The 25051-nt window shown below is 30.2% G+C and overlaps 1 protein-coding gene and 1 long non-coding RNA gene across 5 annotated transcripts in view; one reads left to right on the forward strand and one right to left on the reverse strand.

The window, feature by feature from the left end:
* LOC106679235 (uncharacterized) overlaps window positions 1-16044 on the reverse strand; it is a 27732-nt gene extending 11688 nt beyond the window's left edge. For both annotated transcript variants that reach the window (XR_002945790.2, XR_001342913.2), the window contains exons 1-2: window positions 15775-16044; window positions 12657-12743 (exon numbers count right to left, since the gene is read on the reverse strand). This is a non-coding gene — a long non-coding RNA (uncharacterized lncRNA). The remainder of the gene's footprint in view (window positions 1-12656; window positions 12744-15774) is intronic.
* Con (Connectin) overlaps window positions 1-25051 on the forward strand; it is a 782139-nt gene that overhangs the window by 656822 nt on the left and 100266 nt on the right. The window lies entirely within an intron of this gene.

Here is a 25051-nt window from a genome sequence, read left to right on the forward strand (position 1 = left end):
CCCCCCCCCGACCATCTTCTCCAATCAATTATATAAACAAACGTAGAATAAATTCTCTTCACATCTAAATTACATATCTCACACTATCTTCAATTTTAAATAATTATTATTCCCAGCTGGATATCACAATAGAAGGAAAGTACGAACTATTGCTGTGAGCGAGAGGGAGGAAAGATATATGAGAAAGTTGGATAGTAACGGTATCCTACACGGTTGGCAGTGATCTCCTTACCCGAGTCCAAATAGGATTTTTCACCTTAGACGTGAGCTGCTTCTTTTCGGGGGAAACTCACTTCTGGCAGAATATATTCTTCTCCAAACAGGCAATATAGAGGTGCTCGGAGATCTCAGAGCCCATGGTCAAAGAGAACACAACTTCAAACGCTTTCCTCATCCGACATTGTTCAGTTTATTCCTCTTCTACGAATTCTTTATCAAATATGCAGTAAATTTTCAATCCTTCTATCCAAGGGAGTTGATCGTAAATAAATCATTTGGAAAATATGGTATGAGATTCAGATTTTTTTTATATAAGACACGCTGATGCTGTAAAAACCAATTCTGTGTTTCTTTACTTCAAATTAAAAAAAAAAAAATCTTTAGCAGTAGACGTCCGTCATTAATGTCATTTTTTTTCTCAATTTTGTTTAGAAAACAGATAAAGGTAATCGATAAGGTGTTGTGGGAATGATCTACCTTCTTTAATTATATTTATTTAAAAAATCAATCATATGTATTATCTCTTCGGGATCATCGCACCATCTTCACATCCAGATTCACTGCAAATTTCATCATCCATTTTCTTGTATTCAGTATAAGTCTATATATAAAACAGAAAACGTATGAGTTTAAATATTTATAAAATCATTGATTTTAAATGTTGCCTTCCATCCAAATACTTATATCACAATACTAGTGTAAAATAAAACTAACGATTGCCTAAAATGTGAAAAATGTAAACTGTAAAACATTTTATTACATGGATTTTCCATATTTGTCTCAATTAACAGTGTAAATCTTCCAGCCATCTGAACTTGTATTATAAAAAAATAGAAAATTAATTTTATTTTATTTTCTATCCTCAAATAACAGTGATTTTACAAAAAATATGAAATAATTCTATTACTTTTCAATTTACCTTGCTTAATTGTATTACCATGTACATAATTTAACATAAAATATGTTATAAATTTTTATAGTACACATAAATGAAATTTAGCTTTTTTGATAATTTTTGACCAGGGTTTGAAACCGGCTGTGGCATGTAATTATTTATTCTACTACAGTAGCCGTGGGTCAACCCTGTGTTTTCGAGAAGCACTCCGGGGTCCACTCTGCCTTATCAAGTGGGTTTTCTTAATTGGGGAAAAATCTGGCAGTTGAGCGTGACCACGAAGAATTCACCTCTTCATATAATCGTTGTTCAAGAAATAGTACTTCCTTGCAATGTATTGAACCCCTGAACCATGGGTTGTAGCGGTATAGACTTTCATTTTCTTAATATCAACACGTACTTCTCTAAAGTTTCTTGTACTTCTAAAATCCATTCCTAATAATCTAACACGAAATTATCTATTGCCTAAGTAGTTTATAATTTCTCGTAAAAAAAGTAATCAGAAGGAAAAGTTTTGTTTTCGTTGGCATTTTTAAAATGTTGATGGATTATCAGTTCAAGGCCCGCCCCACAGTATGCTACGCAATATACTATTCTCATGTTGGTATACTATCTTTGGTATATTGGTCGATATACTATCTCATTGTATAAATTCGCGTAATACCAGATCTTTAATCGATTTGATTTCAGGTTTGTGTACCCACGGAAATTCTCTACTTAGTTGGCAACCATAATATGAGTATATGGTAACAACATTTTTTTTGTTTTATTTCACTACTTAAAGTATTTTTATTATTTTGTGTAGTAGGTACTAACATGTTTTATTTTTGTTTTCAGGTATGTTTGTATAGCTGTTATTTTATAATGTTTTCCATCGATACATGTGAGTACAAGATTATTATTTATTTAGTATAGATGATTCGTTTAAGCATTCGAAAAAGGAAGAGTGACGATTCATTTTCAGGTTATCAAACAAGATAAAATAATACAAATTATAATTGCAATTTGGACTAAGAATTTAAGTAATCATTCAATACAAAATACATTTATAAAATAATCAACAGGAATTAATCCAATAGATACTAGATAAAATAAAATAATGAACAAAACACATTCATTATTCTCGATAGGAATCGTAAAAAGTGGTTCAATTATTAATGCAGAGTCAATACCATATTTTATTATTCAGTCTGAACATAACGTTTCATATCGACATTTATGACGATATTAAGTGTTTTGAGCTCATTATACCAAAGTCCATGAATAATAACAGTAAATCAAGTTAATAATTTTTAATATAAACCACCTGCTGGGAAATAATAAATTACACAATAATTTGCAGCGTCCACCAAACCAACATATTAAAAAATAAATTTAGATCTTTACACTAGAAAAAAACGTGTGTTAATTTTAAATTCAGACTGTATTTATTCTGTTGGTTGATCAACGTCATTTTAAGTGCCTTGTTATCTCTTATAGTTACTAATTTAATAGTGAGCAGTTACTGATTATAACAATTAACAACTCGAACTAACTTATTATAGTTCATATGCACTTCAAGCAGTAAGTTCTGATGAAGATGTACTCAACATTCTGAACTAACATTTTTATTAAGAGTCTATATGGCTCACTAAATGAGGATACTCTGGCTGACATTATAAATTGCCCAGATAACACTTACTATAGTATCATTAATATTTGTTAATTATTACAGTTAGTAAGCTTTTAATCCTGTTCAGGTAATGTATAACGAATTATTGTCTTGTCACTAGGAGAGGGATATGGAACATTTTACTCGTCTAAAGAATTGGGTAAAATAATTGTTCTTATTTATCAACCATTTAGAAACTAAACTTTAATACAGAATATTATCAAGATTGATAGAAGTTTTTTAAATATAATTATAAAAACTTTACTATAGTCAGTGGATGAATCACTCAAGCAAATAGGAACGTGTGTGAATTTTTTTTTGGTAATCTTATCGAAAGAATATGAAAAAATTAAATATAACAAAAAGAAGTTGAAGTAACTTATTTAATCGTGCCAACGCTTCGACCAGAATTTTTAGCCTTCATCAGGGCTAACAACATAACAGGCAATGTATACAGAAAAAAATATATAAACAGAATGACATAATAAATAATTGTAAAGAATGGAATTAATATTTAAGTAATCATCCTCTTGGAGTACTCGGTTTTAATGTCTTATGAAAGATATCGCAAACATTTGTATCACTCCACGCATCATTTCTTTCAACTCTCAGTAAAAATATATTTATAAAATAATAAAGGCTAGACATTCTGGCCGAAACGTTGGCACGATTAAATAAGTTACTTCAACTTATTTGCGTTATATTTTGACCGCACCCCCCAACCATCTTCTCCTCGTATCTGTCATCCACGGTCAACTATCTCTCATGACAATAAGAATGAAACGCAACCTTCACTCGGCTAATATCTAGGTATTCCAGATATTCAGAAGTTACCAACTTCAAGCCTTAAGAAACGATTTTTCAAGCTTTCTTCCTACACTTTAATCTTATCACACTCTTATCTTATTATTCAGAGGTTAGGGATCTTAACATCTAATAAAAATTCAAGCTGGTTGTGAAATGATTACAGCATTGAAAATTGCTCCAAGATCGAATGCAGCTCCGACACGCATTGGCCCAAAACACTGAAAATATTAGTGAAATAGAAAACAATTTAGCCTGATTTGTTCAAAAATTTTAACACCTGCTATTCTCGAGAAGTGCAAACATTCATTTTACGCCATGATAAAGTGCGTCAATAATTCAATTAAATAAACAATAATAATAATTTATTTATTTGTTTATGGGGCAACCCCCGTACAGATGGAGTTAGCCTGTGAGATACATAAAATAAATAATCGATTGTAGTAATTTTACAAAAGTGGTGAGTTAAAGATCGTTTAAATAAACTAATAACAAACAATATACCAAAGGTGGGCTTAGTAGTATTTTTAGTATTTATCAGAGACTTTGAAAGAGCTGAAGTTTTTCATAATTGCATCATTCATTAATTTCTTTTCATAACTATATAACCTTTCAAATTCCATCTTTGAATCATTTTGTTCAAATTGTGTGTTAGAATTAAATAAACAATCCACGCTAGTTTTATTTTTGGATCATTGGTTTTAAAATATATTTTTTAATGAAGAAAATAAGAGATAAAGTGAATACTTTTTCAGTGCTTTCATGAGTAATGCATAGAAAATTAAAGCTAAAAATTCAATAGAGTGATTTCATTTTGAACTATATAAACATACAATTAATATCTACCAATAACGATAATGTTTTAACTATAAAGTATTCTTAAAACTTTTAATGATTGATTACTTTTTACTAATTAACTTTGTATACATTGATAAATATTACTGTGTGCCACTTTATAGGGAAATATGTGATAATGATGTTTTTTATTACAATCATACCAAAACCATAAAACACACAGGCTCATATATATAAACAGAAAAACAGAATAAAAATGTATGCATAAATAAATAAAAATTGATAAAAGAAAATTGTAACTGAATTAAATATGGAGTCAATAGATGATTACATCAAAAAACGGTTCATGAAGTTCCACTCCTAGTTGATGACAGTTAAAGGACCTACAACCTGGGAAACCCAACCTCTACCCGAAGACAGGTTGCTGCTGGATTCTGTTATAAATTCTATATTTATTAATTCATTAGTCACTCTACCTCTATTTTACTTATTATTATTATTTATTTATTTTTCTTCTTTCATCCCTTTTTCAATTTAACTTGTTTCTTTCTACTATTAGAGGGTAATTGTTGGTTTTGTTAAGAGTAAAAATATCATTATTTTTGTTATTAATTTTACTTTTTCTCATTTATTAAGAAGCATTATATTTATCTATTTATTTTATCTTTATTTTTTTACTTTTAATTATAGCATTGTATATAGTTAGGGGTGTCTTTTGTACGAGGCTATACCTTCCCATAATCAACTGTTAAAAAAATATATCGATAATGGAACGGTTCCATAAACCATGTAAGGCCCACCAGGGCCCTGTTTCATAATAAAGTACAAACTAATACTATTAGTCTTGTAGATTTATCTTAATTCAATTACACAGACTTGTAGAATAGTAGTTTGTACTTTAGTATTTTTTAATTCCTGTAATATCACTAATAGTCGTCCCTATCATGAAAAAATAAGTATTAGTATTTTTACCACACTAGTTTCTACACTTGTACTATGAACTAATACTAGTAGTTTTCATTATGAAACAGCGCCCAGGCCGATCTGGTATAAAATAAATACATAAACTAAATGTAATAATAAAATAAAGACACTAATCACAATCATACCCCAAGTTATTTTTACCTTTATTTTTAATGAACAACGCCGTAATGACATTTTACTTTTCAGTGTTAGAGCGATATCTCTTTTCAGTGAATCAGTGATCGCGTTTGTTCCCAAGGGTCGTCCCATATACTGAACTATGAAGAATATGGCTCTTTCGTGGAGAGTCAATCATTCTTATATAATCCCTGAAAGTGGATTCTCTCATCACTAGCGAACAATTCATACTTCACGTCAAAAATTTTATATCTTACTTCCATATCTATATACCACGAAAATACCATAATAAACTAAAAAGCACATTGTTATGACTTAGATATTTTTTGTCATGAAGTTTCTTTGAAGATTAGAGAAGTCTGGAAAGTAATAAATAAAAACTCCTTTAAGCCAGCTTCCTCCCCCTAATGGACTACCCGACTTCAATTCCTTTTTTGTAGTTCTTTAACTAGCATTGTGTATTCATTGTCTCTTTTCACATTTCAAGCAAACTAGAGCCTTTTTGTTATGCATTGCCCATTTTATTCTTGACTATAGTCAAACGTTTTCTTGTGTAAAACTTTTACGATTACGAATTCCCTGGGATATTGTGAGTACTTTAAAATGGGTATTTGTTTTAAGATGTAAAATCTTATAAGCGATATTATTGTTGGTCTTTCACGGTTCTCGTAAGTAAAGGAATAAAATAGAAGGAAATATTTCTTATAAATCATGTTCATTTCTTTTTTTATTTATTTACAACTGTACATAAAATACATCAAGTAAATTTGAAATAATATTTTAATGGTATGGTACAAGCTTGTAGAGAAACTACCCAGGGGTAGCACTCTAAAAAATGTTTTACACCATAAGTTCTCGGGGCCATCTTCTTTTCAGACGCCTAGGAATATATTCCGGAATGATAGAGGAAGCAAGGTTAGAAACTAATGGGTATGAGTGGTTAGGGAGTTTACAATAGAAGGATTGATATCTGGTTCGGCTTAGATCGGTTACATACGGAAGGAGCATAAAAGACTTTACGAAGGATTTTGGATTGTAAGGATTGGATACGAGAGGAATTCGAAGGTTTAGTAAAACCACAAAGCTCAACTTCGTATGTCCAGATGGGCCTTATTATTGTCATGTAGATCAGTCTTTTGTAATGTGTTGGAAGTTTAGACCGTTTGTCTAGTAAGTGCTGTAATAGTCGAAATCGACGTGCAGTTTCCTGTCTTTTCAGTCTTGTGTGAGGATTCCAAGTTAATCGTTTTGTCCAGGGGTAAGAGCAACATTATTAAAGTATACTGTTGGGCAGTTGGCAGGCGTACGACGATGTCATGTGTCCATTGGCATACCTGGTGAGGATAGTGCTAGGATTGGTTGGTGTCCTTTTTTTTTTTAAGTTAAAAAAACTTTTTAAAAAATAGGTAGTTTAATAGAAATATCCGGAATAAAAAAAGAATATAGTCTTCTATTTAAATTGTGTATACAAAATTTTTCTAATGTCTGCGTGAAAATCTCAGTTTTATTTTTTTTTAAACGTTTTTATTGAGAAAATAATACAAGCTGCCTTACCCAAAAGTAATAATAATTACGGCTGTAAGAGTCCATTAATACAAAATATGAATATTTAAGAGGAATAAAAAAAATGAATAAATTAATAAAAATAAGTAAAACAATATACATTATGCATATTAATAGACAAATTAAAAATTAGTAAAATAAAGAGACTGCCAAGATAAATAAAATAAGGTTCAGTTGTTTTTTTCTCAAATATTTATATTTAATATTTTTATATCAGATATGTCGTACCTTTATGATTTTTTAAAATATTTGTAGAGTATTTGTTTTTTTTTTAAATATTTTATTTTTTACCAACATATCTAATATCCCTTTTGAAAAGTGTAATGTTAAGGAAAAAGTAATTTGATAAATGATTGGCTGGATGAAGAAATAATTAAAAGCACTCAATCAATTGATAATGATGAAGATGGATAATGTTATGTTATTTCTACTTATTTCAGTTTAAAAATTCTGAAGCATTCAACCAATTATAATTTTTTTTATATATATATTTAATGATGTGTACCTCGTTAGTAAGGTAATGGACTCCAAGGACCTGGGTTCGAATTCGGTTGTAGCAAATAATATTTATCTGTTACCTGTAGCCGTAGGTAGTCCACCCAACCTTATAAATTAAGTTCCATTAATTGGGTCTTGAATCTAGCGGTCATGCGTGATTCTAACCAATCGCCTCCTAGCATAACCTTTGGTCTAGTACCAATACTTCTGCACGGCAGTTCTACTGTGCCCGACATTGGTTGCAGTGGTACAGATTTTTTTTTTTAATTGAGTAGAATTCATCTTTTAAATTAATTGTAATATAATTTAATTATAATTAAATTAATTGTAATACTAGAAATAAGAGAAAAAAAGTCAATTAAGGTGAAATAATGAAACTTTCTTCTTTCCTATTATTAGCTGATTGTTTTTATAAATTCCATTCATCCATTCATCTATGATTTTTTATCCATTCCAAACTTTTAATTTAGAAGAAAATCTATCAGACTATGTACTGGTTAAAAAATAAATATAAAAAATTAAAGAAAATTTTAAATAACATTTTACTAGAGTAATGAAAAACCTTTAAACATAATAAATTAACACGATTATACATTTTTTCTCTTTTTGAGCAATTATTAAGTTTGTTACCTTCTTTTGCCCGATATTTGGCATTAAACAGTAAAAAAAAATACCTACTTTTTCGAAATCTTGGCACTTATTACCCTTTCAACTGTGGCGCCACATTTGAAGATTCAATATCGACAATTTTATTGGATTCATGTTTTTTATGTCAGGGACGAATTTTCAGTGTTAAAAGTGCAAAAGTTACGATTACCCACTAAATTTTCACTAATAAAATTTTTATGTTTTGTCTAAACGATTTCATGCCACATTCCCCAGTTTCAGTTTTAAACACAAATGAATAGTTTTTATGTTTACTTTCCTTGATATGAAATATATAAAAAGGAGAGTATTGCGATTGCGAAACATTTCGAATCAGAGTTTTCGAATACGGAAATACAGTATGGCTCAGAAACGAAAAGATTTTTGAAATAACGTATGTAAGCTGGGTACATGTAGTTGATGTGACTGCTGAATTTTATTTTCTGTGTTATGTGTTATTTATTTATTATTTTATGTGTTCAATCTTACATTTTCTCCAAAATGAGCCCAACGATTTCAATTAATGTCGACATATAAATGTACAATTAATTTAAGTTCTTTAATATCAGCCAGTTATTTTACCTCATTGTAATAGTTTCAGAGTACTTAATAACGAACTTTCGAAAAAACTCTAAAGAACTTTTATGATTGTTCGTTCGAAGTGACTAACCATTTTTAGAAATAAAAATTGATAAATCTATACAATGATAGAATTTGATAACTAACTAAAAAAGGATAAATATTTTCTAAGTTTGAAACCATAGTTTCGAATATAGTATGAGTAGTAATTTAAATGGATAAAACATAAATCATGAAGCAAAGACTTTAGAAAAAATAACATCTAGCATATAAAGTCGAATATGGAAACGGAGATTGACAAAAAATGTATAAATAAATTGAATTTATAAACAAATATTCCTATATTTGGCATGCCAATAATAAATAATTTTACATTTACTAATATTTTTAACTCAATGCAGAGTAGTAAGTAAAAGTTGTGTGATCTGCTCACCGAAACAGATTTATTTTTTTTTATTATGATAATTTATTTGTATACATTCTATCCTGCCTCATCCAAGAACAATAATCACAAGTGAAACATTTACACATTCATACATAATTATTACAAAAGAAAAATGAGGTATATTTAAGGAACGTTAACTGAATAGTTTGCTATATAACCCACGGGCGGCGATGTCGCTGATATCAATTTTTTTGGTCTAGACATGAGTATTATGTATTTAACAAAACATTCAATAACACTCCTAAGCTTTCATAGTCCAAATTTACCGAACGGTACATGTTTATAATTGCAATGACCTTTTGGACTAATGAAGTTTAATTTGGATTCCATTTTAACATCGTTTCTGAGAAATTTATTATTGAGGCAGGTAAATGGAATTCTGCTGCTCTGTGCAACACAGTGGTTGGAAAGTGGGATTAATAATAGTTTTACGGTAGTACCTACGACCTGTAATCACTGTTGATTACTTTAATGATTACCAAAAATATTTATTATTACATTTTTGATGAGCCTTTTAAATCAAACCACGTAATAAGGTTTGATGTCCACGGAACAAATAAATTGTACTGAATTTTATGTTGCTATTTCTTGTTCATTAATTATTTTAAACTATACTCAGACCTATCTGGACCTACAGACTTGAACTTTTGGGAACAGCTAAACCGTCGAACATCAAACGTATCCAATCCTTTCCATCCAAAATCCTTAGAACCATAGTTAATGCACCCTATTACGTTTCCAACAGAACACTACACCATGACCATCATATCCCTTTTGTTCTTGACCTCATACCAACCAAATTTTCAAAATTCCATATAAACCTTTCTTATCATTCTAATCCTTATCTAGTTCCACCCATCCCTACAATCCACCTGAAAGGTTGAAACGGCAGTGGCCAAGAGACTTATTTTAAAATAAAAATGGACAATTGGAATTCTGGCAATGGTCAGATTCTCCACTCAAGTTGAGTGTTTGCGGCTTTAGCGCACTTGCTCTGCCTCCACTGACTCATTACCAGTGATGCAGCGAGAGGGATGCGCTAGGATCTTATGGGGTCTGTTCTTCCCCTCACACGTGGGTATATAGGAGTAATATTGTATATAGGAGTGTAAATGTGACAAGAGATTCTTTTATTTTTATCATTATTTTTTTTTCATGCACGTAGTTTGATTACGATAATTTTCTTTATCCTTCTGTTTGTATATGTTTTAAGAGAACTTTTATTTATTTTTATGTACTTTTTTTTTCATTTATTTATTTATTTTTCATTCTTATTTTATTTTATTTTAGTAAGAATGTGATCATTCATTACTATTACCTATTGCCCACAACGGTGTGGCAGATTGTAATATCTATCAATAAATTAAGTTCGATTATAAAAAAAAATATTTTATGGTGGAATGTGGTTGATCGCTTACAAAATGCGGCGTCATTAGAGATAACAAACAGTTGAGGAAGCATAAACTTACTTTTTAGGTTAATTTAAAATGTTATGAATTAATTCTTATACCGAGATTCAATATGATTGTGATAGTTTATTATTAAATTCAATTAGAAGTTTTACTTTTACCTATAATTTTTATTGATGTATGTATTTGTTTATATTATGATTCTGTTTTTCTTATTTCTTTTATATTTATGTGCCTATATTATGTGTGTTTATGTAGTGTGTATATTCACAGTGTATACATAAATAATATATGCATTTGTTTTTTATGATATTAGTATGAATGAATCATTTACATCACTATTACTTATTGCTCGATACTGTGTCTCATTGTAATATTTATCAATATAAAAAATATCTAAAATACAAAACGGTGCTCCGATTCTTACGCTTTCTTTAATAAACACTCACCAAATAAAGAGAAAAAATTAGTTCTTTAACGTTCCGAGTACAAATCCTGAATACGATTATGTACTTTTTTTTCTTTTGGCTTAAGTTCTCTATTGAGGACCTATACAGCCCCAGAGAAAAAATGTTAAGATTGATTTCTCAGGGCCGCCGCGAAATAAATATTGATCAACCTAGTTCGGAATCGAACCCACAACCTTCTGAACTGAGAGAATAACCCCAGCCCGCTCAGCTATCAGGTCCTCTCGAGAACGGACTTAACGTTTCTTGAAGAGCCACAAATAAGTCATAATTTGTAAATATTTATCAAATGCTTCAGACTATTACACAAATGCACCAAAAGACTCAGGATTCCATCGATATCCAAATGTTTATATTATGATGGCTTAGATTTATATAATGAAAAAAAAATTCTTGAACCAAAAATTGATCCAGCTTATAAAACACATTTTCAGAAAAATGTTGATTGATTCTTCATAGTAAATATGGATTTATTCAAGAGTAAGAAATTATTGATACATTTTTTTAATCATAAATTGTATTTTTAATAAGTAGAGTTGGTCAAAAGTTAGTTGCGATAAAATTTTATCTAAATTAATAACTAATTATATGTATAATGTTTATTTATTGATGGTCTATTAATAAATTAACATCACCACATCGCGAAGACTGAAGCCCAGGCTGATCGAAGACATCCTGTTATAACCTCTTTATATTATTATAATTATCTTTATTTTAATTATTATTAACATTATTTTTTCTATTCTTTTTTTCTAGTTATTTTTCAGAACAAGTAATTTATATATATATATATTTAATTGATCTAGCTATTTTAAATTACAGTAATTCATGATTAGAGCATTGCAAGCTTGATTGCTTAGCAATTTTAGTTATTTGTTGATCTATTGACTTATCGCAAATAATTTTTTTCCTAATTCCATAACTATTTATATATTGATAAAATAAGTTTGATTATTCCCCATATCCAGAGTTGGACCAAAAATATTTGTGATAAAGCTATGGCTAAAATAATTAGTAAAGTTGTCATAGGTACAAGTTTTATTATTGTTATTGGTTCATTAATAAATAAACATTGCATCCATGGAAATGTTTGTAATTGATAAAAAAACAATTTTTTTTTTTTTTTTTTGAAGATGAACATATACAACAAATAAGCTTTCTTTTTGAAAGGAAAGGCTCCTTTTTATGGCCTCTATATACTGGAGGGAAGTGGGGTCCTCCAGGGAGCTTGTTTCCAGCCGACCGATTACCCTGACCACGGGAGATTTAGCTAGGCCTGGCTGGTCAGTTACCTGGCAGGTAGGCCACTAATACGTGGGCTACGGGCTGTCAGTCAGTCTGTTCGTAAATCAGGTATTACCTCAATGACAGCTATGTGGAATAGACCAGCGAACCACGTATCCTAAAGGTGTCAACATATTAATTATTGACATTTATAATACTAATTATTTTTAAAAAAATTTTAATAAATAAAAAATTGTCGATACATAGCATATGCAGTATTGGGACAATTATAAAATGGTGGTATTAGTTTATTGGTTAGCCACCAAGCAACCAATTAGTTATTGAGTACATATTAAATTACCGGTTAGTTGATAGTCCTGAAGAATGCACAAAAGTTTCAGACATTTATCTTCTGAAACGGAGATTTCATTCAGTCTAGTTCAATATCCTGAAAGATAAATCAATATTAATTTAAAATTGCAGATTCCTTCGCTCTGATCGACAAATAAACTGGTGGTAATTTTTGTTTTTATTTTCCGAAATATTGTAGAAAATCAATATTTTTTAAACTTTATGTTCTTCATTTAACTTGTATCAAATATCTCTGTAATAAATTCATTTCTATTATATGATAAAAATTTAAAATAAAAGTAAATATCATATACTTTATGAACGTTATTTTTAAAAATCACCGAAAACATTTTTTAATTATTCAGCTTATTTTATTTTTTTAAATATTATTTTGTTTATAATGTATCACAAATAATTAACCGTATTTTGCAATTAAACAATAGTATAAAATAAGAAAAGAAAAATATATACCTGTCAGAAATTCTTAACCTTTTTAAAATAGGTTTCCTAAATAGGTTAAAAATTTTTACGGTACGATATTATAATTAATGTGCCCTCCTAGGACAAACCTAGCCCCTACAAACTTGGAAGCTACCGTTTCATTGTGTTTAGAGACAAACCAGTGAGCTAAGCATAGATGCTTATCACACTTATAATAGTTGGTAAAGACTTATCTATTAGTCACTGCCTGACCCAGTTACTGTTAGTTGTCTACTTTTTATATCAAATCATTCGTTCAATATGATGGGTTTATTATTATTCCTATTTATTTATTTATGTAAAATCAATTATACCACCTAAAAAAAGGAAAAATTTAAATACAAATACATGTAAGACAAACAAATACCGCAATGGGTCTGCCTGACCCACCTTTCGGTCTTAGGGTTAAGTTTGAAATTTAAGTTAATTAATATGCGTAAGTGGTAGACAGGTATGACCATATAGTTAGACGAGGATATAGCTAAAGTATTACTTGGTTATTATCTTAATATTAGAACTTCGTTTAATAATGTATTTACGTTAAATAAACGGATGTTTACAGTTCTTGTCATAACTGTAGGATTAATTAGGAAGAAAATCATAATATAATGGGCATAATTTCTTTTAAAAGTTGAAAATGTGTTAAAAATGAAAACAAAACAAAAATCAACACATTCTTGCTACCCGCTTAAGTGCTCCGAAAATTAATTAATTATTAAGTACTCTCTTGAAAAGAAAGCATATTAAATGATATGACAGGAGTTTTCTATTGAGCCGAATTAGCCCATCATCATTAATATTACCATACCGCCGGGACCATAATTAATTTCAACTATGCCCTAGTTCCTGACAACCTCTCTTCTTTATTAGCCGAGGGACAGAGCGGTGTAAAAAAAAAAATTCCAGGAACAAGAAAAAAATAAATGAGTGTAAATTAAAACCAAAATGATTAAATGGAAATATTCAAGTTTATTTTAGTCCATCATTAAAAAAAAAATTTTATTAATTCTTTTTTCCTTCATTCTCTGAAAAGAAAAAGATCAGGTTAAATTAAGTGATTACTGGTTGAGGAGAAATAGTTCGTTATATTTTTGTTTTTTAAACCACACTTTAATTAATATACGTGCAGACATCTAAGAGTCCAATAAAAATTGCTTGAAATTTTGTTGTGCCTAGAAGAAAGTGTAAATTAACTTCTGCCAATAAATTTGTACATATATATGTATTAATAATACGATGATAAAATATACTTTTTTTCTTACCACTCCCTAAGGGTCAGCAGCCCTAAAATAGTAGAAGTTTCAAAATGGCCGCAGTGTATAATTCCTAAAATATAACATGTAGCTGAAATATCTTTATTAACTTGTCAATAGTACATTTAACGAGCTTTTTTTTTTAATCCAATATGTGGAGTCGGAAAATTGAATCATTTTGTGATTTTATTTCATGAAAACCACTTTTATCGAAATCATTTCTATAAATTACACTATAATCTATTAATGAGCATTAAATTGATACAGTTTTCTTAACCCCAATGTTTTTACCAACCAATGAGAAATCAACACGATGTGGATTGGTTTTGGAAAATATCACGGAAACCGCTTCTCATACGCAGATGTTCATTATATACTATTTTACGGTGTATTTAACTAGTTTCAAGCAAACAAACAAACAAACTAGTTTCAAGACACCCCTGAGTCAACAAGATCATGAGATATCTAACCTTTTTAAGATATGACTCATCTTCAATGAATGTAGCAAAATGTCAAAATCGTGTAAAAATATTTATAAAGAGTGCTGTAGGAATGAAAATATCTGAGATTAATTATATTTCAACTGATAATGTGATAACTCATTGATAATGAACTTGTTTGGAAAGAAAAAATCTCAAAAACTTTAGTACGAAACAGTTTTAGTAGGGTTCAATTTCAAGCTGGTTAAATGCACCATGAGGTAGTTTATGATGATTATTTTCCTCGAAATATTAGTTTTAATGTTATTTGCCGAAGTATATTAAAAAATTGTTGTATTTCGTTATTTGGAAAAAAATGTTGATATTTCAAAAACATTACATCGGAAAATATTCAATATGAGGTAATTTAATCTACAAAAAAAAATTACTTTTTATCTTGCACTAAGTAGTTTTAGTAGTTTTTAAGATACTTAACATGAATCAAAAATGAGTGAAAATTTTAGTCTGTTTCCTTGAATAAAAAAAAACCTGCAGTACTGTGACATAGTTCAAAAACTACTTATCATGGAAATTTACTGTTCCTGACGTATAGTCTAGGTAAAAATATGAAATATTTACTGGTAGTGAAAATAGTTTCTCCTCAAGAAATAAAAAACATAATTTTTGTAGGAATGTACAGAAAAAAACGTTTTTAATTCTGAACATGAAAAACTGAAAAAAAAAAAAGAAAAGAATTGTATGTTTTTCATTGTAAATGGATTTACAGATATGAAAAAAAAATGCATTGTACACCTTATTCTGGTAATATAGCTTTTCCTTTCAAAATTGACATATATTCAAAATGCCATATGTCACCATTCACCATCGTTATTCACCAAAAAATTGCACAATTTAATGCTTTGAATTTTACTATGTTGCATGTTTAAGCTATTTGTAAAAAAAAAAAGATTCTAACCTGCGAATTCTCGGGAGTTCTCCGACGTCCACCTAACCTTTATGATGATGGTACCATTCATTGGGACAAATTAGGACTAATCACCTCCTTGCGTACAACCGTTGTTCAAGAAACAATACTTCCTTGCAATGTACTGTACTACTGATTCTTCATGGGTTGTAGCGGTACAAATTTTAATTTTTCAAATCACCTCCTTGCATAACAGTTGTTTAAAAGCACACTATTTCCAGAGGAGTGAAACCATATATCACTTGGTAGCTCTGGCTTTGACGGGATAGGGTGTTTTTTGGTATTGCTTGCATTAGCTACTCTTTTTAAGGCAGTGTTAGCTGCTTTTTCTTTTTTATGACAACACATATCAAAGGTGTTATTTGCCAATCCTTAAAAGCTTGATAAGATTGTGTTTTTTTTCTTTTATCCTCCTTTTATTTTATAGAAACAACAAATACATACATATGTGGAAAAAGAAAACGTCCTTTATTTACCACAGTTGCATATTCAGGTAATCAGAGTCTGTTTTTATTTCTTTATTTTTTTTTGTTTATTGACTTGTAGGAGTGCCTTTGCATCAAATTACCGAGACACCTAAATTCTGCATAAATTGTAGCTCCAAAATGGCACATCCCAGATGGTTCTTTGAAAGATAGGTAATTGAATTGTTTAATGGGCTAAACAAAAAAAAAAATCTTTTTTGAGCCAATAGTACGCACTGATACAATAGACAATTATTTTTATTACATGTTTCTGCCACATGGGTAAGGAACTTAGTGTGTGTGGACACGCCTGATATTTTAATTTATACTTAATACAGACCTTCCTGCAAGTTATTTAGGCTTTATAGTTTACAATAGTCCGCAAATATAAAATAACATAATCCCGGCCTAAAAATGTAAAAATAGACATTATCTTGGTATTCCCCCTGGAAAAGGGAGATGTATTAGGTTCCTGGGAAGGAGGATTTATATTTTCCTGAATAACACTTTAAAAATAACATAGAGGTTTTGCATATTTAAGGCCGATAAGTTAAAAAAGTTTTATATATTTTTAAGTTTTGAATCTTAGATTTATTTGAAGTTTTATTTAGTTAAAGTTTTATTTAGTTGTTGGTAAGTAGATATTTACTTATAATAAAAAATTGCTAATTTGGAATCAACCCATAAAACAATGGTTACATTTATTGTTTGTATATGGCAATTACTATGACATTAGGGTAAGTAACTTTTATAGTTTAGACATTGTTCATAAATAAGATAAGTCATCGTTAATTTAAAAATTTCCCAAAAATTGTGTATACATTTTACTAAAAATGTTTCATGATCAAAGAAAATATAAAATCCCAGGATTTGGTCCTTAGAGCTTGTGGAAGGAAGAACATGTAAGCCAAAGCCTCTTATCAAATGTTTGATGAATGCCTATTGGTCCTCTCTACAAACACTCTGTTGTTCTTTGGCCTTGCCTTTTCCTTACCATGTTTCCTTAAGGCACCAACGATAAATTCCTCCTTTTTCCTTTATTTATCTTGCCCCTTTACGTCTAGTTTATTATCTCATGAAATGAGGTATAGGAAAATCTCTAGAATGAAAGAAAATTTCAGAGTTATGATATCTCCTGGTTCCCTCATTATTAATCTATTTAAAAGTTTGAGGGAAATACATTAATCACTTATTCAATTTATATATTTATACTTAAACAGCCCAATGTTTAGACAAAACTTCACTAAGGAATATTTATTTCTTAATGATTAAGGTTTTTTGAATTGATTTGATAATTCTAAAGGAATCATTTTTGTTTAATGATTGAAACTGCAATTCCATGTTTTTTTTAAATTTATAATAAAAATATTTATAGCTCATTCATTTGGTTTTGTTTAGTTGCATTTCGGTCAATTGCTGATTTAAGGGTAAGTTGATCCTTGTAATTCTTAGCAAGAGTAAGTGGGGTAAGTCTTGTGTTTCTTTTTTCTTTATTTTTTAAAATTTACAGGATTACTCACTCGGAAATAACACAATTTATTGAAATTGAAAGAAATTATCCAACGGTAGCACTCAGATAACTTTTTGATATTTTATAAACTAGTGGTATTGATTTGTTAGGGAGTTATCCTGGAAGCATTGAAATTGGGCTAGGTCGGCCTCTTATGAAACATTAAGGTTTTCATATATAATGAATGATACTTGTGTCAAATTTGGCTGTATTCGGGTTTTACGAAAGATTTTGTATTTTAAACCTTAAATGTAAGAGGAATACGGAGGCTTAGTCAAGTCCTGAAGTTCAACTCCGTGAGTCCAAATAGGCAAGCAAATTTGTCTTTTGTAATTAGTTCGAAACTTTGACCATTTGCCTATTTTGTGTTTTAACAGACATACGAGACTTGTAGTTTTAAATATTTTTGATCTTGTATGATTATTCCAAATTAGTCGTCTGTTCAAAATAAAATCCTAGGGTACGGATCTGATCTATAAAGTTAAGTGCAATATTATTAAAGGCTAAAGTTGGTCAGTTGGTAAGTTTTCTTTGAAGAGTAAAATAAATATATTAGGGTTTATTTTGATCCTTCAGTTTTGAATCCATTTTTCAAGGCTCCTGGAATTGGAGGGTTTGGAATAACATTAACCTGATATTATTCACCAAGAGCATGCGTGTATCATTAGTATACGTTGTAAGAATAGTGTTAGTATGGGTTGGGATTTCAACTGTATAGACTGTGTATAGGATGGGACCGAGGGTAATACTTTGAGGACCAGCTGTGTAGAGTTCCCACTATTGAGATTTACTTCGAATAATCTATCATCGAGATTGGAACGGATAATGAGAAACTATGTGGGGTAGGAATTTACGGAGTATGTAAAGCAACTCTGGGTGCCAGACTCGATCAAAAGCCCGTTCTTCATCCTGAAAGACTCCCACGCCAGTACATTTCGCACTCCAATGAATACGAGACAACATCCACCACACAAAGGCATTGCTATTGGATAGTGGACAGGTATGTTTGGAGTCCTAATTGGTGATCTGTGAAAATGTGATTAGAATCTAAGAGGAGTCTTAAATTTAAATCCACTGGCCCAAAATTGGACGTCCAGAATGCGCTTCGTCAAGAACAGCCGCGGTGCCCATATGCCCGAAATCATTTTCAAATGTTAATGTCACGTATTGATCTTTCGAATAAAAAAAAAATTTTGATTACAATTTAATTTTTTCTGTTATTTTTTACAATTTCAAGTTCTATCGGGCTTAAAAAAACACCCATATTTAATATAATTAAACTATAATAACCATTCTCAAGAAAGTTAAAAGAATATATATATATATACTTTTCTCTCTCTCTCTCTCTCTCTCTCTGTCCTTAGACTATGCGATGTTATGGTTAAATAATGCCTAAAAAAAATTAACGTTCAAGATCACTTGCGTCTGGCTCAAATAATTCTCTATAGAAGCAAAAACCGCGCCGCTCTAAGCGCACGACAAGGCTAACTACTACAGCTAGCTCTATTGGTGATTCTCAACTCTTACACCAATCGGACCCTTTTTCCAGGGTTCAGTCTAAGAAACCCCCTTTTTTACACCGAACCCTTATGAGCCACCGGTTCTCAATACCAGTGACGTGGCTTGGAGAGATGCGCTGGGATCCAAGAGTTCTGCCATTCCATTCACATTTGAGTGACTGGATTTGATTTGAGGTTCCCTGCACAAAATGTAAATATTTTATATGGGTAAAATTGTGTTAAAGATTTTAAATTTACGATTTGTATATATAATTTTATTTTAATATATTTTATATTGCAATATCATATTTTATTAATTTTCATTACTTTTTATTTTTAGTTAATATTTATACATTGTATGATTGTGTACTTACATCCCTAATGCTCATTGTCCTAGAGTGTGGCAGTATGATTTCAATAAAACTTTAAAAAAAATGATAGGTTGTTGACAGAAGGATTAATTATTATTAATTATTAATCTTCCTGCCCAAGGCTCCACCTAAATAATCCTCCTCATTTGCACGGTACCGAACGTCACATTCAATAAAAAAAACATATTTATCGTAAGTAATACAAACCTGACTTGAAGGACCATCTCTGTCTTAGGTTACATGAGGAGCCACTCGAGTTGGATGAAAAGGGAGGAAACAGGATACCTTGAAAGTTATATTGGAAATATTCCTTCCAAAAGAGGAATTTCCAAAGGCCGTATTTTTCTTAAAAGGTTGGCCGCCTTTTGCTAGAGGTAGCTTATTTATGTCCTTGTTCTGAATTGGCTAAGTTTTATATTATAAAACTGAGATCCCTAAATCTTGAGTGTGAGCAAACATATAATGAAACGAAAAAGAATCGCGAATTGCAAGCAAAAAACACTTAATCGCAAAATAGGACATTATAACGTGTAGGATTGGATAAAACTATTTTAAGCCTAATTAATAACGGGTAAGTATATTTTGTGCTCAAATCATTTCAAAAAATTCATGGGATCTCATTCAATAACTTAAACTAATGAAATTGATAATAAGGTATAGATAGTTGACCGTAGATTACTAAATGGAGAAGATGGTCGGGGGGTGTGGTCAGCAAAGAAAAACATAAATAAATAGAATAATATTTTAGCCAACAACAACCAGTTTTAGCCAACATTCCCCGCTTGACACCCTGATGAAGATTTTTGTGGCTCGAAAGGAATCTACTGGATTTCAGCCACTAGTGTGTGGACTGAATGATTTTTTATTAAGTACATTTTGTATGGAAACCTATCTCACTGTTATTATGATCCAATTATACTTCTATAATTACTAATTATACAGAATATTAGCTGTGTAATATTCCTTATTTCCTCTGTTAAAAATGATTTATTCCCAAGAATATTATTAATTATCTCTATAAGAAGTGAAATCCTATTCCTTGTCCCATTGGGATTTTTTCATTTGCCAACTGGTTGAAATTATGATCGGTGTACAATGAACCCTTAAATTTTAAATTCAAATGGAGGCCCTCCATGAACTTTTCTTTCATTTCAGCAGCCCTTTTATACCGCTGTGGAATAACTTTTCTAATTCTTCTTTTTGTAATGAATGATAATTTTTTTCTCATTACACACATAAGCAAAATAGCATAAATGTAAATTACAATTAAAATTGTCTCTGAAGTTAATCACATCTAAATTAATTTAAGAATTTTATATATGAGCGGACCAGCACTGCCAGTATTTTAAGCTCATACTCTCCTGTTACAATAAATTTTTTTCTGCTAGAATTGAACAGTTGTCCATCTAATTAAGAAGTAATTTTTTTTTCTTGAGTTGTAGAACGTCGTTAAAGAAGTTTCACTTAAAAAAAATGTGATGTTCATTATTCATTTAGAGTAAATTGCTATTAAAATAAAAAACTTACTTGCTCCTATTGTACTTTACTACCATGTTCCTAGATAGTTAATACAACTAATATAATTTACGAATAGGATGCTGTTTTTTTTTTAATTACTGTAATACCTACCTATACTTATGTTATTACGTAGATAGTTCAATTTAACGTTTATTGTAAAAATAAGTAAATACATGAAAAGAAAGTATAAACACTAATAAAAATACAAAGCATCTAATGTGAAACCTGATTTGTGAACCGCCTCAAAGAATGTCAGTTCATGGAACCAGCTACTCTTACGGCTACTGCTATGTACTAAAATTAACGTTTTAAAAAATGTGCGAATGGAATAACCCATAGGGATTCGAATCCCTATCATATGGACAACTGACTATTATTCTAATTATATTACTTAAATATTTCTGAAATTATCACCTTTTATTATATATTTCAATTCAGAATTCAAATAGGAACGGATTTAATAATCATTCATTCCTTTACTGATGAGGAAAAGCGAATAAACTTTACAAGTACTATAGTATAGTCCTAAAGGGGAATTATTAACACTGCTACCAAGTCAGACAAGGCAAGTTATCTTAAACTCCATTAGCTAAGCCACTGTCTGCTCCATAATCCAACTGGTCCAGAACGTAACTCCTTTATCTTCCCGACTTTCTCTTAAGTTTATCCATATTAATAGAGTAAATAGAATTATTGAAATCCTTGAAGCATTTTAAGAATGCATAATTACACATATTTTAGCACGTGTCTTATTTCAGCTTTATAGGAAAAAATATCTTTTTTTTGTGTTTTTTTTTTTTTGTCATATTCTTCACCTTCTTACAGAACTTACAGAAAACATAAAGAGAAGTATGAGATACTAAAATAATGAAGCACAACAAAAATAAGATTCCTGCTCGTAGTGTTATACAAGTTGCTGCAGTGTTTTGGAGTAAGACGGAATGATGCTTTTTGGAAGTTTTGAATTAGAAATACAAGAAGAGTAAGACTGGTATTATAATATGGCATGTAGTAAGACTGGTATAATAAATGAAGCAGGAAATACTTGCTTCCGTAGTCAGGGAAAAATCATTAGACCTCTTGAGGCGTATAACTCAAGTAGCTTAAAATAGGTAGGGGAAATAAAAAGTTAATATATTGGTGATTAATTCAATAGAATTGTTTAAATTGCTGACATCAATGTCAGGAATATTGAGAATAATTAATGCTCAAATGAAGGGAGATCCATACCAGTTTTCCGCATTTCCATCTCCATATACCTCAACGTATACAATTTTGCGGACAAATTATATTTGCTATTATAATATGATAGTATATGTTATTATACTAATCCAATAATTGCCTTCTAAATATTAATCTATTTCTTCATCCCAGGAATGCGTCTATGCTTTAATATAATTTCGAGTTTTTTTTTTTTTTTTAATTTGTTATTTATCTTGAGTTTAACATTAGTACATAAATTGTAATAGCCCGTTCAATGATTTTTAAAGTTTTTTTTTTTCGAAACTGGAGAAAAGTGCCCCAGAGAAAGATTGCTTTGAAATATATTTTGAAAAATGAATTTCATACTTGTTTGTAAATTAAATTAAGAATTAAGTATGTGTTTGAATCCTCACTCATCCAGAAGCAATTTTAAGCTTCATTCCAAAAATAAGGTTCCAATAATTTGGCGTAATTTCTAATATACAATAATTTTCCATAAAAGAAGAAAACATTTCAAATTCTTATTATTTCTATCCTAGGACAGAGAAAGGTTGAATAAACATTATCATACTAAAATAATAACAAACAATTGGTATATATCTTCTTAAAATGCAAACTCGGTGAGAAAACGATTTTCATAAATATTTTATTTTGGACCAGACGATATGAGATTGTTTAATAAAATATTATTTAATTAACCCTATGGGTCATAAGATAGAAAAAGCCATTTTTTCTTAATCGAGATAAATGCTCGAGATCTGTTGTATGAAGTATTAAATAATTACGAAATAAGCTGCCATTTTGGAACAACATGACAGATGATAGTGACAAGTTCCAAGGGTCATCGTTGGAAAGGGCTGTCACTTTGCAGTCAAACTAAAAATAAATAAAATGAAATAAAAAAGAATCGCCTAGATAATTTCGGAGAGTAGTCTCTGATGGATTTTTTTAAGAGTATGTATATACATATATATATAATATACTCTAATAGACCGTGAAGATCCTTAGCCGTGTATGTCCTGAAACACGATCCACGATGAAAGTGTTTGTAACTTGAGGTAAGGTCATCAGTCCCACGCCAGGTCTATGAGCTATCTCAAATAAGAGAATAGACCTCACAACCCGAGTGAGGGGTGGGGAAAGTGTGTCTTCCGGTATGAGTGAACACCCATTCAGGCTGTCAGCCTTCCAAGTGCTGAACACATTCGACGTCCCTTAATTTCTTTATTGGAAACGTCAAATCCCTCACAGCTATCCTGGCTCCCTCTTTAAGAGGATATAGATATAAATTATGTTTTTTTTCTATCCAGGTCTGGTGATTAAAGAATTGCAACTCACTCCTAATGATATCTTCTCGATCTGTTTCTGGATGTGGGTAGATTTTGTAATGATTTGAAAGATTACCTCTTACCGTATCAAGAAGAGACCAATTTTTAGAGTATAAAATTCTCTAAAAATTGTCGCATTTAAGTATCTTGTTCGTGTTTCAAAATAATTTAGATACATATTTTTCATATTAAATTTTCAAAAACTATTTTAGTGCTACTATGTGAAACTCCTTCCATTGTTATATTTTAAAAAACAGTCTCATTAATTAATTACCCTTGTAAATATAATCGTTTAATTAAATATTTCGAAATAATTGGGGAAATAAAACTATTTTCCATCAGACAATAAATCACACTGGAGTGTATAAATACCAGAGGTAACGTTGAAGACTATTTGTCGACCTACATATAGTTGCAATTTGCTGTGTTAGAGCGATGTTTTCTGGATTATTCCAACCACCCTACATCCCATCCCCTACAACAGTTGACGCAATAAAGAAGTTGCTCGCTCTATGTATACAGGGTTATGTTGGATCGGGCAGCCAACAGTTGCGACAGAACAGCAACTCCTATCAAACTGAAGTCCTATTCCAACTTGGTCAGTAACATTAATATGAAATCGATAGATGAGGGCTTTGTTCCAACTTCATGGCTGACCATGTGTCGCCCGTGTCCGCTGCCGGTTCCTGCAAACTGTTGCCTCGGTGATGATGTTCATATCGCATATTCTTTACTAACAAATTTTCCTTAGGTTATCTTTCGTCTTTAGAATTGTTTTCTAATGTATGTTTGGGGCTCAGGTGGATTTATTTTGTGATAAAATATTTTTTTTTTAAATGTATTTTTTTGCAATATAGGTTTACATGAAAAAAATTAATACACGATGGTATATAAACAAAAAAAAGGGTTTACATGCAATAAAGGTATACAAGAAAAAAGGGCGTATATTGTAGTGATAAGTACGTCCACCCTCTTCTCCATCCTTAGTGGTATGCCACAATGGATTCTCCGCATTCTGTCTAAAGGTAACTCATGTTATTATTTAACCTAATTAATATTTTCAGGATTCCAGTTTCTATATTATGAGGTATGATAGCAATAATTTTCTTTTTTTTTTTTTTTTAATTCAAAACTTTATTTATTGATTGTTATATTTATTCATAACGTTGTTGGGAATAGGTAATACTAATGACTGATCACACTCATACTAAAGTAAATAACATAAGGATACAAATAAATAAACAAATGAAAAAAAGTGCATAAAAGTAAATAAAATCTATCTCTAAATATATACAAATAGAAGATAAAGAAAATGAACACAATCGAACTATGTACATGAAAAAATAAATTAATAAAATAAAATAATAATAAAAAA

This window comes from Halyomorpha halys, unplaced genomic scaffold, assembly GCF_000696795.3.
Source record: "Halyomorpha halys isolate HHAL.00 unplaced genomic scaffold, Hhal_1.1 Scaffold185.1, whole genome shotgun sequence".
NCBI lineage: Eukaryota > Metazoa > Arthropoda > Insecta > Hemiptera > Pentatomidae > Halyomorpha > Halyomorpha halys.